The sequence below is a fragment of the Rhipicephalus microplus genome, chromosome 2 (genome assembly GCF_043290135.1).
Source record: "Rhipicephalus microplus isolate Deutch F79 chromosome 2, USDA_Rmic, whole genome shotgun sequence".
Taxonomy (NCBI): domain Eukaryota; kingdom Metazoa; phylum Arthropoda; class Arachnida; order Ixodida; family Ixodidae; genus Rhipicephalus; species Rhipicephalus microplus.
Window position 1 is genome coordinate 144,677,369 of NC_134701.1, and position 12,307 is coordinate 144,689,675.

General features: G+C 45.3%; 1 long non-coding RNA gene across 1 annotated transcript in view; it reads left to right on the top strand.

The window, feature by feature from the left end:
- LOC142786415 (uncharacterized) overlaps positions 1-11,941 on the top strand; it is a 160,171-nt gene extending 148,230 nt beyond the window's left edge. Inside the window, exon 4 of the long non-coding RNA XR_012889041.1 lies at positions 11,778-11,941. This is a non-coding gene — a long non-coding RNA (uncharacterized LOC142786415). The remainder of the gene's footprint in view (positions 1-11,777) is intronic.
- Positions 11,942-12,307: the final 366 nt, after the last annotated feature.

Here is a 12,307-nt window from a genome sequence, read left to right on the forward strand (position 1 = left end):
GATTTCATAGGTTCACTCGCGCATTCTCTTCCGTCATTTGCATATCTGAAACTTGGCTCTGCACTTATGACGGCAATTTTTTTGGACCATCATTGTACGCAGTTGAATAATGTCACCATCATCCAAATCGTCGGCACTCTCTAGTAGACTTTTTCTGAAACAAATGTTTTTTACCACCACTACCACCATCCAAATAGCTATGGTGGCTCAGCTATTTTTATCGCCTAAAATTTTTCTTACACTCGACGACACTACCTTTCTTTGGGCATTCCGCTTTGTGAATCCATGGGAATTAAATTTGATCATTTGTTTTCTAAAAGATAATCAGAACATCATTCTTGGTGTATTTACCGTACCCCTTCCTCGAGCATGAAGGATTTCATTTCTCGCCTTGACACCATTTTGCATCAGCTGTCATCTGAAATCAAGTCGTTTCTTGGTTGAGAATGTCAATGTGATGATGTGGATTGTGTGGCCTGTGACGGGGCGAAGAGGGAACGGCAGTACTGCTCTGCGGTACGCCTTGGAGGCGAAGACGAGAAAAAGGAAGCGCGAGCGGGGCGTGCGGCTAGGGCAGTTAGAGCGTGACACGGTTCGAACGGCAGCTGCTGGTCGGCGGTTCAGGTCGCGACATCGCTTAACCAGGCGTCCGGCAGCCTTGCGGATCTAGTGAGCTGGCTTCCTGCTTCGGGCTGCGTCACTCAACCAGGTGTCCAGCAGCCTTGCGGACCTGGTGAGCTGGCTTCCCGCTCTGTGGACGGCGCTGACACGGGGACCGGCAGCATAGTCTGTTCGTGGCCTAAGGTCCTGGGGCCCGAGTGGTGGCACGAGGTGGCCGAGCTCAGGTTGGCGTCGGGCCATTAACCTGCACTGCAGTGGCCTGGTGATCTACCGGCCTGCAGCACCACCATCACCACCACCAACACCTCACCACGGTCAAGGCAGCGTGACTGCACAAGGAACACCGGTGACGACTGACCTCGCCGCAGCGGCAACAGTCATAACGGCGAGTAGGACAGTTCGTGTGCCGAGGTGCGTAGGACGTTTGGCATGTAAATAAGGAACGCTATAGTGTGCTGTGTGTGAATTGTAAGAGTTATCGGTTGCGTTAAAGTCTGTGTTGTGTGTACAGAGTCACCTGACTGCCGGTTGATTTATTCCGGATCCTGGGCCCACATTACACCATTACAAACTTGGCGAGCCTGCCAGGATCCCGCCAGTAACATCTCGAACGCGGAAATCGCCAGTCAGGAGTGGGCACGCAGCACAAGACGAGAGACATGGATCTCGATAAGTTAGCGGCTGTAGCAGCTCAGTTAGGCTTGTCTGGCGCAGAACTTCGCGAATGGATTGAGCGAGAGCAAGTTAGGCAGAGAGATGAGCGCGCAGCTAAGAGAGAAGAGGCCAAAGAAGCAGCCGAGAGACAACGGTTAGCGGACGAGAGGCAACGGTTAGCAGACGAGAGGCAGCTGCAAATCCTCCAACTTAAGCTCCAGCTTCAGGAAAGTGCTCAAAGTCAGACATCTGCGGCGGCAGCACTCGCCCCATCGGCAAACCCGCGATGCCTGAATCCGCAGAAGTTACTACCGCTATTTGATGAGCGACGCGATGACCTGCACGCGTATTTGCAGAGGTTTGAACGCGTGGCTACTGGGCAAGAATGGCCAAGAGAGAAATGGGGAGTAGCCGTAAGCATGTGCTTAACTGGCGAGGCACTCACTGTCATTGATCTAATGACTGCTGACGAGGCCCTCGACTATGATAAAGTGAAAAAAGCCCTACTTCTGCGCTTTAGATTCACGGCACAAGGATATAAAGACAAATTTCGGAAAGCCCGGCCTGAAGATGGCGAAACAGGGAAACAACTAGCAGCAAGGATCTCGAGCTATTTTGATAACTGGATTGAGATGGCTGATGTGCCCAAAACATTTGAGGGTCTTCGTGACCATGTTATAGCCGAGCAATTCTTGCGTCGCTCTAATCCGAAGCTGGCCATCTTCCTGAAAGAGAGGGAATGCAAAACCTTTAGATCCCTTTCAGAGTGCACCGACCGCTTTCTCGAAGCACAGGGAGTCAATAACATTGGTAAAATTGCAGATGAGACAAAGGAGGCAAATAAACTGGTGCTATGTCACAGTACAAACAGCCGAGTTGCTTTCTGTGTCACCGCAAAGGACACAGCGCTCCGGATTGTCGTGCGGTTCCGAACGAGTCTGTGAAATGCAAAACATGTGGGCGGCTTGGCCACGAAGCCACCGATTGCAAGGATCAGAGCAAAGACAAGTCGGTGTCTTGTGCCATGATAGAACAGAAAAAACAGGATTACTTCCCTATGGCCAAGTCCAAGGATGAGACATACGCTGCTGAATGCCCCAAGTGCGAGAACCGACCTATGTTCTTAGTCGACAACATGCCAGTGGTCGAAGGACGGGTCTTGGACAACGCGCACGTGTCTTACGAGACACAGGGAGCAACACGACCATCGTCCGACGCCAGTTCGTGCCCGATCGATGCCTGACCGGGAAGACGGCAAGAGTTATGCTTTTGGATAAAAAGGCGAAGGAACGACCGGAAGCAAACATACAGATACACACGCCTTACTTCGTTGGTGATGTAAACGCTTTATGCATGACTAACCCTTAGTACGACCTCGTGCTCGGCAATATTCCAAGAGTAAAAGGACCACAGGAGCCAGATACTACCTGTGAGTACTCTGACGCCCTGTTCCCTGAATCGACTGGTTCGAGCAAAATCCCGGCATGCTGGAAAAAGTCAACCTTGCTTTCTGCCGTCGTCCGGACGCAGGGGAAGACGGAGAGTATGATGAAGATTCCGCTAGTTGGTTCGCTAGAAGTGACCCGAGTGCAGCTAACTGAGAGCCAAAAAGACGACCCAAGTCTGAAGAGTTGCTTCAGCAAGATCGGGAAGGAGTTTCACTCCAATAAAGACACGACGTACCACTTTTCTGAAGAGGCTGGTCTACTGTAACGACATTACCGCCTTTCTACGGGGAGGACCTTTAAGCAAGTAGTCGTGCCAAGGACACTTCGACAACATATTTTGAAGGTTGCACACGAGGGCATTATGGCTGGTCACCAAGGCGTGCGACGTACCACAGACCGTATCCTTGGGGATTTTTACTGGCCAGGTATGCATGAAGAAATCAGACGGTTTTTCAAGTCGTGCGACGTCTGGCAGAGGACAACGCCGAAAAGGAAAGTCGGAGTCGCTCCGTTGGGCAACATGACTCTCATACGGACACCATTCCAAAGAGTCGCCATTGACCTAATCGGACCGTTATCTGCTCGATCAGATAAGGAAAACCGCTATGTGCTTACCTTCATTGATTCCGCTACTCGCTATCCTGACGCAGCAGCGCTACCCAGCATCGACGCTGTCAGTATTGCAGAAGCCCTCCTTGAAATATTTTCCCGAGTGGGCCTGCCTCGAGAAGTGGTTACCGATCAAGGTAGAAGTTTCACGTCGAAACTCATGAAAGAAGTGGGCCGACTACTAACTGTAAAGTTTTTTTCGTACCACCCCATATCATGTTATGGCCAATGGATTGGTCGAAAAATTCAACGGTACGCTGAAGGCCATGCTCAAAAGGGTGTGTCAGGAGAAGCCGCGGTCATGGGATCGCTACATTGCTCCTCTTCTCTTCGCTTATCGCGAAGTACCGCAAGCCAGCTTGGGCTTTTCACCATTTGAGTTAATCTACGACAGATATGTGCTTGGACCTTTGAGTGTTTTAAGAGAGCTGTGGACGAACGAGAACATTGAGGATGAAGTGCGAACAACGTACACTTACCTTGTGGACCTTCGAAACCGACTCGAACACACATGTAACCTCGCTCATGAAGAGCTTGGTAAAGCACGTGAAAAGCAAAAGCTTTAATACAACCGTAAGACCCGCCACAGAAGGCTACGGCCCGGTGACAAGGTTTTAATTCTCCTTCCTACAGACACCAATAAGCTTTTCGTGCAGTGGAAGGGCCCGTTTAAAGTTGCTGAAGCCAAGAATGACGTTGATTATGCAATTGACTTAGGGCGGAGCATCAAGGTCTTCCACGTGAATATGCTGAAGAAGTATGAGGAAAGAGAAATAACGTCTCCTCATCAGGTGGCTGCAGTGAATACTACAAGTGCAACACCTGGGGAAGAGGCGAACAGTGAGAGCAACGACTCTGAGGATACCATCCCCTCTCTCAGTCTATGCCAAACACAAACGGCATCAGACGTCAAGATATCGCCAAAACTGCAGACAGACCAACTTCAACAAGTTCGACAATCGTGCGAAGAGTTTGCAGACATATTTTCGGACCTTTCCGGCAAGACACAACTTGTCGAATGCTCTCTTGACCTCGTCATCGAAAAGCCGGTTCACGTGCCTCAGTACCCGATTCCTCTAGCGCTGCGTGAGAACGTCGAAAAAGAGGTACAGGAGATGCTTCGAATGGGCATAATCGAGAAATCGAAGTCGCCATATCATGCGCCGATCGTTGTCGTCAAGAAGCCCGACAACACCATACGGTTGTGTATTGACTTTAGGGAGCTGAACAAGACCTTGGTTTTCGACAGTGAGCCAATTCCGAGAAATGATGTTGTTTTAGCTATTGTGGGGAAACAGAAATTTTTCTCGAAATTCGATTTCACGAAGGCTATTGGCAAGTGCCCATGGCTCCAGACAGTCGTGAAAGACGGCATTTTCAAGCATGTCGGGGCTCTACCACTTCAAATACATGCCTTTTGGGATTAAGACTGCCCCAGCGATATTTGAACGCCTTATGAGGAGAGTCCTAGGCAATGTGCCGAATGTGCATCATTATTTTGACTATGTGGTCATCGCTACTAGCATATGGCATGAACATATGGAAGCCTTACGACTTGTCCTCGAAAGAATCCGCAATGCAAACCTCACAATCAAACCGAGCAAGTGTGAGATCGGAGAGCGTACCATTACATTCCTCATACATCGCATTGGCGAGGTGAAGGTAGAACCAATGCTGAAAACGCTGGACAAGATCCTAGCCGCCAAGCGCCCACGACGAAGAAAGCTGTACAATCCTTTCTCGGTCTTACGGGCTATTACAACAGTTCATTCCGAACTACGCAGAGATTTCCAAGCCCTTGACTGACCTTACCAAGAAAGGCCAACATCACATCGTATCGTGGGGACCGACGCAAGAAAAAGCATTCACCGTGCTGAAAGACAAGCTCGCCCCAAGTCCCACACTGCAAACACCGGATCTTTCGAAGCCTTTTGTGCTCCGTACTGATGCCTCAAGCACAAGCATCGGCGCAGTGCTTCTGCAAAACAGTGGGGACGATATTTTACATCCGGTTGCTTATGCTAGTCGCAATCGGCTGCCTAGAGAGGCCCGCTATTCCACAATAGAGCGTGAATGCTTAGCGCTCGTGTGGGCTGTTCAGAAGTTCCACATATACTTATTCGGCAGACCCTTCATTATTCAGTGCGACCACCAGCCACTCCGGTACTTGCAGTCAGCCAAACACGTCAATAATCGAGTGTTACAATGGAGCTTACTAATGCAAGAGTACAGCTTTACCGTAGAATACATAAAAGGCTCAGACAACGTAGGAGCGGACTACTTAAGTCGCATCTGAATTGCTCTAATCTTTCCCCATTTGTGTATTTTTCATGTGTGGTTTTTTTTTTCATTACGTGCTGTGTGGATCACAACCATTCGGATTCGTGTGAACTTGTTCCCTCTTTACAAACGCGCCTGCACTTTTGCCTACTCACCGCCTGGTGTGGAGTGGAATAGTTGCTCACAACTATCTTAAGTGGGGGGTGGTGTGATGATGTGGATTATTTGGCCCGTGACGGGGCGAAGAGGGAACGGCAGTTCTGCTCTGCGGTACGCCTTGGAGGCGAAGACGAGAAAAAGGAAGCGCGAGCGGGGCGTGCGGCTCGGGCAGTTAGAGCGTGACGCGGTTCGAACGGCAGCTGCTGGTCGGTGGTTCAGGTCGCGACATCGCTTAACCAGGCGTCCGGCAGCCTTGCGGACCTGGTGAGCTGGCTTCCTGCTTCGGGCTGCGTCACTCAACCAGGTGTCCGGCAGCCTTGCGGACCTGGTGAGCTGGCTTCCCGCTCTGTGGACGGCGCTGACACGGGGACCGGCAGCATAGTCTGTTCGTGGCCTGAGGTCCTGGGGCCCGAGTGGTGGCACGAGGTGGCCGGGGCTCAGGTTGGCGACGGGTCATTAACCTGCACTGCAGTGGCCTGGTAATGTACCGGCCTGCAGCACCACCATCACCACCACCACCACCTCACCACGGTCAAGGCAGCGTGACTGAACAAGGAACACCGGTGACGACCGACCTCAACGTAGCGGCAACAGTCATAACGGCAAGTAGGACAGTTCGTGTGCCGAGGCGCGTAGGACGTTTGGCATGTAAATAAGAAACGCTATAGTGTGTTGCGTGTGAATTGTAAGAGTTATCGGTTGTGTTAAAGTCTGTGTTGTGTGTACAGAGTCACCTGACTGCCGGTTGATTTATTCCGGATCCTGGGCCCACATTACACTATAACAGTCAATATTATTTTCCTTAACTCTGACCATTGTTCAAGTACGCTCTATTTCGATTCTTTCAATGATTATGTAATTGAGTGTCTTATTTGATCGCCAACTTGATGTCCCCTCTCTAGAGTTGCTTCATTACTTGACCATGCCATGTGTAATTTTTCATCGTGTCCTTTTGCAGGAGTAATCGATGTGATTGTCACTGATAACTATACTATACTTTTGAAATTCAGTGTAGTGAAGCTATTTGAAGCACCTTCCCTTGTTACTTCCAAAATTGACCAGAAATCGTTCTTCACTACTGAATGTAATACTGTTTAGTAAAGTATTACATCGTTATGCAATGTAGACGAGGCATTCAACTTGTTTTCTTCCCTTTTCCCTAAAGCTGTGGAGAAGTGTACAAAAGTAATGGAATGTAAAAAAGAGTATAAATATCCTCAATACCCATGGCTATCGCAAAGACTGTTGAAATGTATAAACAAAAAAAGATAACCTTTACCGAAAACTAAAATGACAGCTAGTTAACACTGCTTCAGCTTCGCGTTACAAAAATTGTCCAATATTCTTTCATGTCACCGGAAAATGCTAAGGAATTGTACTATAATAATTATTTATCTAGGGAGAATAACAACACTAAAAGGCAATGGTAACTGTTAAAGGATTTTCTCAATTGATCATCACATGGCTCATCTTTGCGGAAAGTACCGTGTAACGTCATTACACATGAGAACCCTGAAAGTGTTGCTGATACGTTTAGTAACGACTTTTCTTGAATTTTCAGCCAGGAACAGAAAAATTCTCACTGTAATCTACAGCGCTCCAAATAATCTTTTTTTCCCTTTTTCCCGTGAGCCCTGATGATGTTCCGACAGCAATCAAACTTTTATGGAGACCAGCCCTGGTATAAAACATCTCAGCACGCCATCTAAAACTTGTAGTAGATGAGATTTGCAATCCACAAAGTGTAATTATAAGTCTTGCATTCAAGCATTGCATGTTTTCAACTTCTCTAGAGATAGCCAAAGCACTGCCGATGTTACAAGAAGATGACAAACAATGTATATTCCAGTTATTGTTCGATCTGTACTCTTTTTTTCCCGTAGTAAAGCCGTTTGAAAATTATTTATATTTCGGTTTAACAACTATCTGAGTAAATTTATAGTATTGATGCCCTCTCAGTCTGGCTTTTTCTCTAGAATTTCAACTAACCTTGCCCTTTTTTCCCTTTCTGACTACATCAACCGCTCCATTTATTCAGGGTGCATCTTCGGTTCAGGTTCTTTGGACTTTTGAACGGCATTCAACACCATTAGTCATCTCACTTTGTCCAAAAAACTAGACATATACGGTATCACAGGTCCATCCCTAAAGTTTTCAATTATTTACCTGGCTAATCGAAAACATATTGTATACATATCAGGTTCATTTTTACCTATTAAAACAATAAAATGAAGTATTTCGGAGGCTCACTACTGGGTCCCTTTTTTTTACTCTACAAAAATGACCTTTCTGACATTATAAACAAGGCTCCCTGCGTTAATTGTTCTGATAATATTACCATTCATTTTGCTGATTGTTCTGTTACTAATATATTTAATAAATAAACCCACTACTTTTTATTACTATCAGTGACAGGGTATCTTTTCTTGGAGTTGTACTCGATGCTAACCTTAAATTAGACCTCCATATTGCTCATGTTAGCAAAAATAGGGGGACCTTTATTTTTCGCCTTTAAGAGTTGAACGTGGTAGCAAATGTTGGCCCCTAGTGCGCCCTTCAACCGCTAAGTGCACACTTACTATTGTGCTTTGTTCCACACACGCACGCGCACAAAGACCCACATAATACTGTCCCAGCGCGGGCGCGCGAATGGTGCATATAAATTTTTATATATAGCAAGAGCCGCATGGCCGCCAGATACACGCCGTGCACTTGCCATCTCGGAGGCCATAAAGAGTCTCCCAATGTCTCAAAGCGGACAGCACAATGTCTAGCGTCTGCTCTTTGCTTGAACAACGCTTCTGGAAAGGCATGGTATGTTTTCCACTTGATAGACATAGTAGTCTTTCTTTAGAGGTGCTTTAAAGTTCCTGTGTGTTTTAGCGGCAATGGCAGCACTATCCCGGCCTTTTTGACGTAGTTTATTGGGCTCCGAAATGCGCCTAGAAATTGCCGAATGAGCGCGTTTTTTTCGTTAAACACCTGACGAGATAAATGCGTTAAGAAGACTTCTTCCACTACATGACATTTATGTTGTGTTTTTTTTTCGAAGCCGCTGCAAATAACATCGTGGCTTTGCGGTAGGACACGTGCTTACCACGCCAACAGCCCGGCTTGGATCCTCAATGGGACCGAAATGTTTATTCTTTAATTTATATGATTGTTTCTCAATTTTTCGCCCACGAACGATAATTCGCTCACAACCAATGGTACCAACGCCGATGGCGTAATTTCTAGTACAAGAGCTCTCTAAAGCAATCGCGTTAAAATTACAGTAGTCGGCATTCGCAGATTACCTAAAGCTTGCTCATATTTTCCTCATAAAGCACTCCTTTCTCTTTACTTCGCTTTTGTGCAATCTTGTATCACTTACGGTATCGCTTCATGAGGTAATACTTATCAGTGTCATCTTTCATCCTTACAGCATGTACGAAATAGAGCTCTTCGGGTTATTTTTAACTGTGCTCGCGACAGCAACATCACTCACTTCTTTTTGTAATAACATCCTAACTGTTAGCAAATTATTTAGATTGCACTTCTTTATGTTTCTGTATAAGCAAATAAGACGTAAACTTTCAACCAATTTCATTGAATATGGACTTTTAGTGATGGGGCTCTGCAACACTTTTTGAGCATGGTCAAAACATGCTTTCGATTTGTGGTAGAGGCTCCCGACAACACGCGAGCCAAACACTATAGCACAGCACGCGGCCTGGAATTCAAAATAAATGATCGAATTCAGCTTAAAAATGCTTTCTCTTCTCTCGACAAACACGCAATATGCTTAAAATCACACGTAGCGAGCTTATCGATCAGCCATTGTCTGATTTGAACATGGCGCACTCGCTTGGTACAGAGATCGCCGCGGGAGGCCGCTACTTGTTTATGCGTGCGCGCGCTATCACGCTCAGAAAGCCGCGCAGTCGAAGAAAAAAAGAAAAAAGTGATAAAGGTCAAGGGGTGCGCGTTACGTTTCATTGTAGCCCTGCCATTCCTCCCTGCTTTGCTTCCAGCGCTTTCGTCGGGACGAGGGAAGAGCGAACGGGATTGCAGCGTGTGACAAATCTTTGTAACTCTGCTCGTACTGGACGGATTCTTGAAGTTTTTGCGGCTTTGAATTCGTGAGGCAATAAGCTCTTCTAGCGAATTCATTTCATGGTTACTTGAAAACGTGTTTCAGGGCCCCTTTAATACTAACACTACCAGGTTTGCGGCTTAAACAACTTCCAGCTTCCTAAGGTTCATACTATGTTAAATCATCTTCACACTTCTGTGTCATCTCATTTTCGAACTTTTTACCCTCATCACTAAAAACTCCTTTGTTTCATTATTTGTTAATTTTATGAGGTTCATTTAATTCAGTGTGCTAGAATTATTGCTATATATTATACTAATGATGTGTGTTTCAGTTCCTAGCCTTTTCGATTTTTACTCTTTTTTAGATGTTCCTTGTTTGTTCAATTGTTAGTGTTGTGGTACTTTTAGTTTAACTCATTATATTCTATGTTTTTCTTTTTCTTTCTTATATGCATTTTCTTTTCTTATTCGGTAATTTAGGTTTTGACTGCTGCTTCATTTTGTTTTACTTTATTGTAATCATAACCGAAAGTTCTGTTGCAGTCACGTACTTTGGGATCCTCGTCCGTATGATTTATAATTTGTATTCGCTCTTTTTGTCTTAATAAAACTCATATGACTTGAGAGTTCCAAGTTCTATACAATCGCATTGATCTTTTGAAACACATTCTCCCTTTAAACCTGCACAAGACAATGTACTTCCAAGTTATTCTTTCGATCATATTGTTCAAGGCTGTCTTTTTGTTGACGTAAATTATTTCACGACATCCCGGTCTGCGTTCGTCATGTCAATCCTTTCTTTTTTCTTCAAAGCAAAGATCTACGTTGACTGAACCTTTATATCTCCTAGTATTTTATTGCACTGATCTGAAAGAAACTGGAAAGACTTCTATATAGTTTCCCCGCTTTCTTCGAGCTGGAAAAGGACATCCAGCTTCTGTTTGATTCCGGACAGTTCCTGACACCTTTTGCTGATTTCTATGAGCATCTTTTCAAAAAGCAACTGTTTGTTTTGTGCTTGCCTAATTACTTTTGGAGGGCCTGTAGCGGATAAAATTACGCATGTCTGACATTTCCAGCTTTTTTATCAGTGTCTGCCGATGCTTTGTAGCTTGTCCTACTTGTACGAGAACACGTGCACAAATGAAAATAACAACTGCACTCTCAACACATAAGAAACCAGCAATCTGTTGGAAGCAACTGATCACACATCAGATGTGTACCAAAAGTATAATTAGTCATTGCACTCCCAAGGGGGTTCGAAAGCAACAGTACGGACTCAAGCGCAGGCACAAGCATCTCCGTCTGCGCTCTCAAAACAAACTCGTAGTAATATAACTGGAACCACTAAGCAGAATTGGCATTCAACGTATGTTTGTGTATGTGTATCAAAAGCTTAATTAAAAAGGTAAAGAAAACGAACCTGTGTAATGAGACATTTCTAAGTCACTTGAAAATAATCTCTGTGGTGCCACTACCAATTAGTGTGTGTAGATCCTTCGTCGGTACAGCAAGCTTTTATATCTTTTTGTGTGTGACGTATGTTCCATGAGAGCTTGTGGGCCATTGACTGCCTACCTTTGCGCTGGGGCATCAGTGTGGCAGTTTCCATTACGAGGTCTATTTGCAAATAAAGCAAGAACCCGGGAAAGTAAGAAATTGAGCTATTGCACTGAAGCTTCGTGAAACGTCAAGATTCGCTACAGATTTGAGCTCTTGAGCAGATAGAAATGTTCGTTTTGCCATGCATATTCATTTGAGCCGTTACATGTTTTTTGTTTTTGCGTTTAGCGTAATCAACACCATCTACTGGTGATAATATTATGCAGAATGTATTAACGTGGTTAGACGTGCAGGCCTGACAGTTGTTATATGTTTTATTGCACTTCAATATGAAAGATGAAGTAACATAGCTTCTTTCTTCGGCAGGCGGGAAAAGATACGGCTGCCAAGGTGGAGGGGGAAAGTGCAAGAACAAGGATAAAGGATGCGGTGGAAGGGAACCTTTCAATAAAACGTGCCCTGATAACAGAATATGCTGCTAATTTAATAAATTACTAACCACACCACAATGCCCAGGGCTCTGGAAAACATATGATGTATTTTCTGAGAAATAAATTTAAATCCTCTGTCACCTATTTACGTTAAATGCAAATAATGAAGTTGCAATGCACGTTGAACCTCTGGGAACATTATTCAGGAACAGTTGAATGGTGTGGTAGTATGTAAACAATATTGATATATTTTGTATTGTAATTTCTTATATTAAGACAAAATCTCTCACATATGGCAGTAAAATAAGCGTGAAATTCGCACGTGAAACTCACTAGAGCTTGCATATCAGGAGGAGAACTGCATTGCACTCTCTCCTCCCAGTAATCAGAAGTAGTGTGGTCAATTGACATACAATGAAACATGGTACAGTAACGCCAATTGTTTCTTTAGGAAGACGCTTAGAT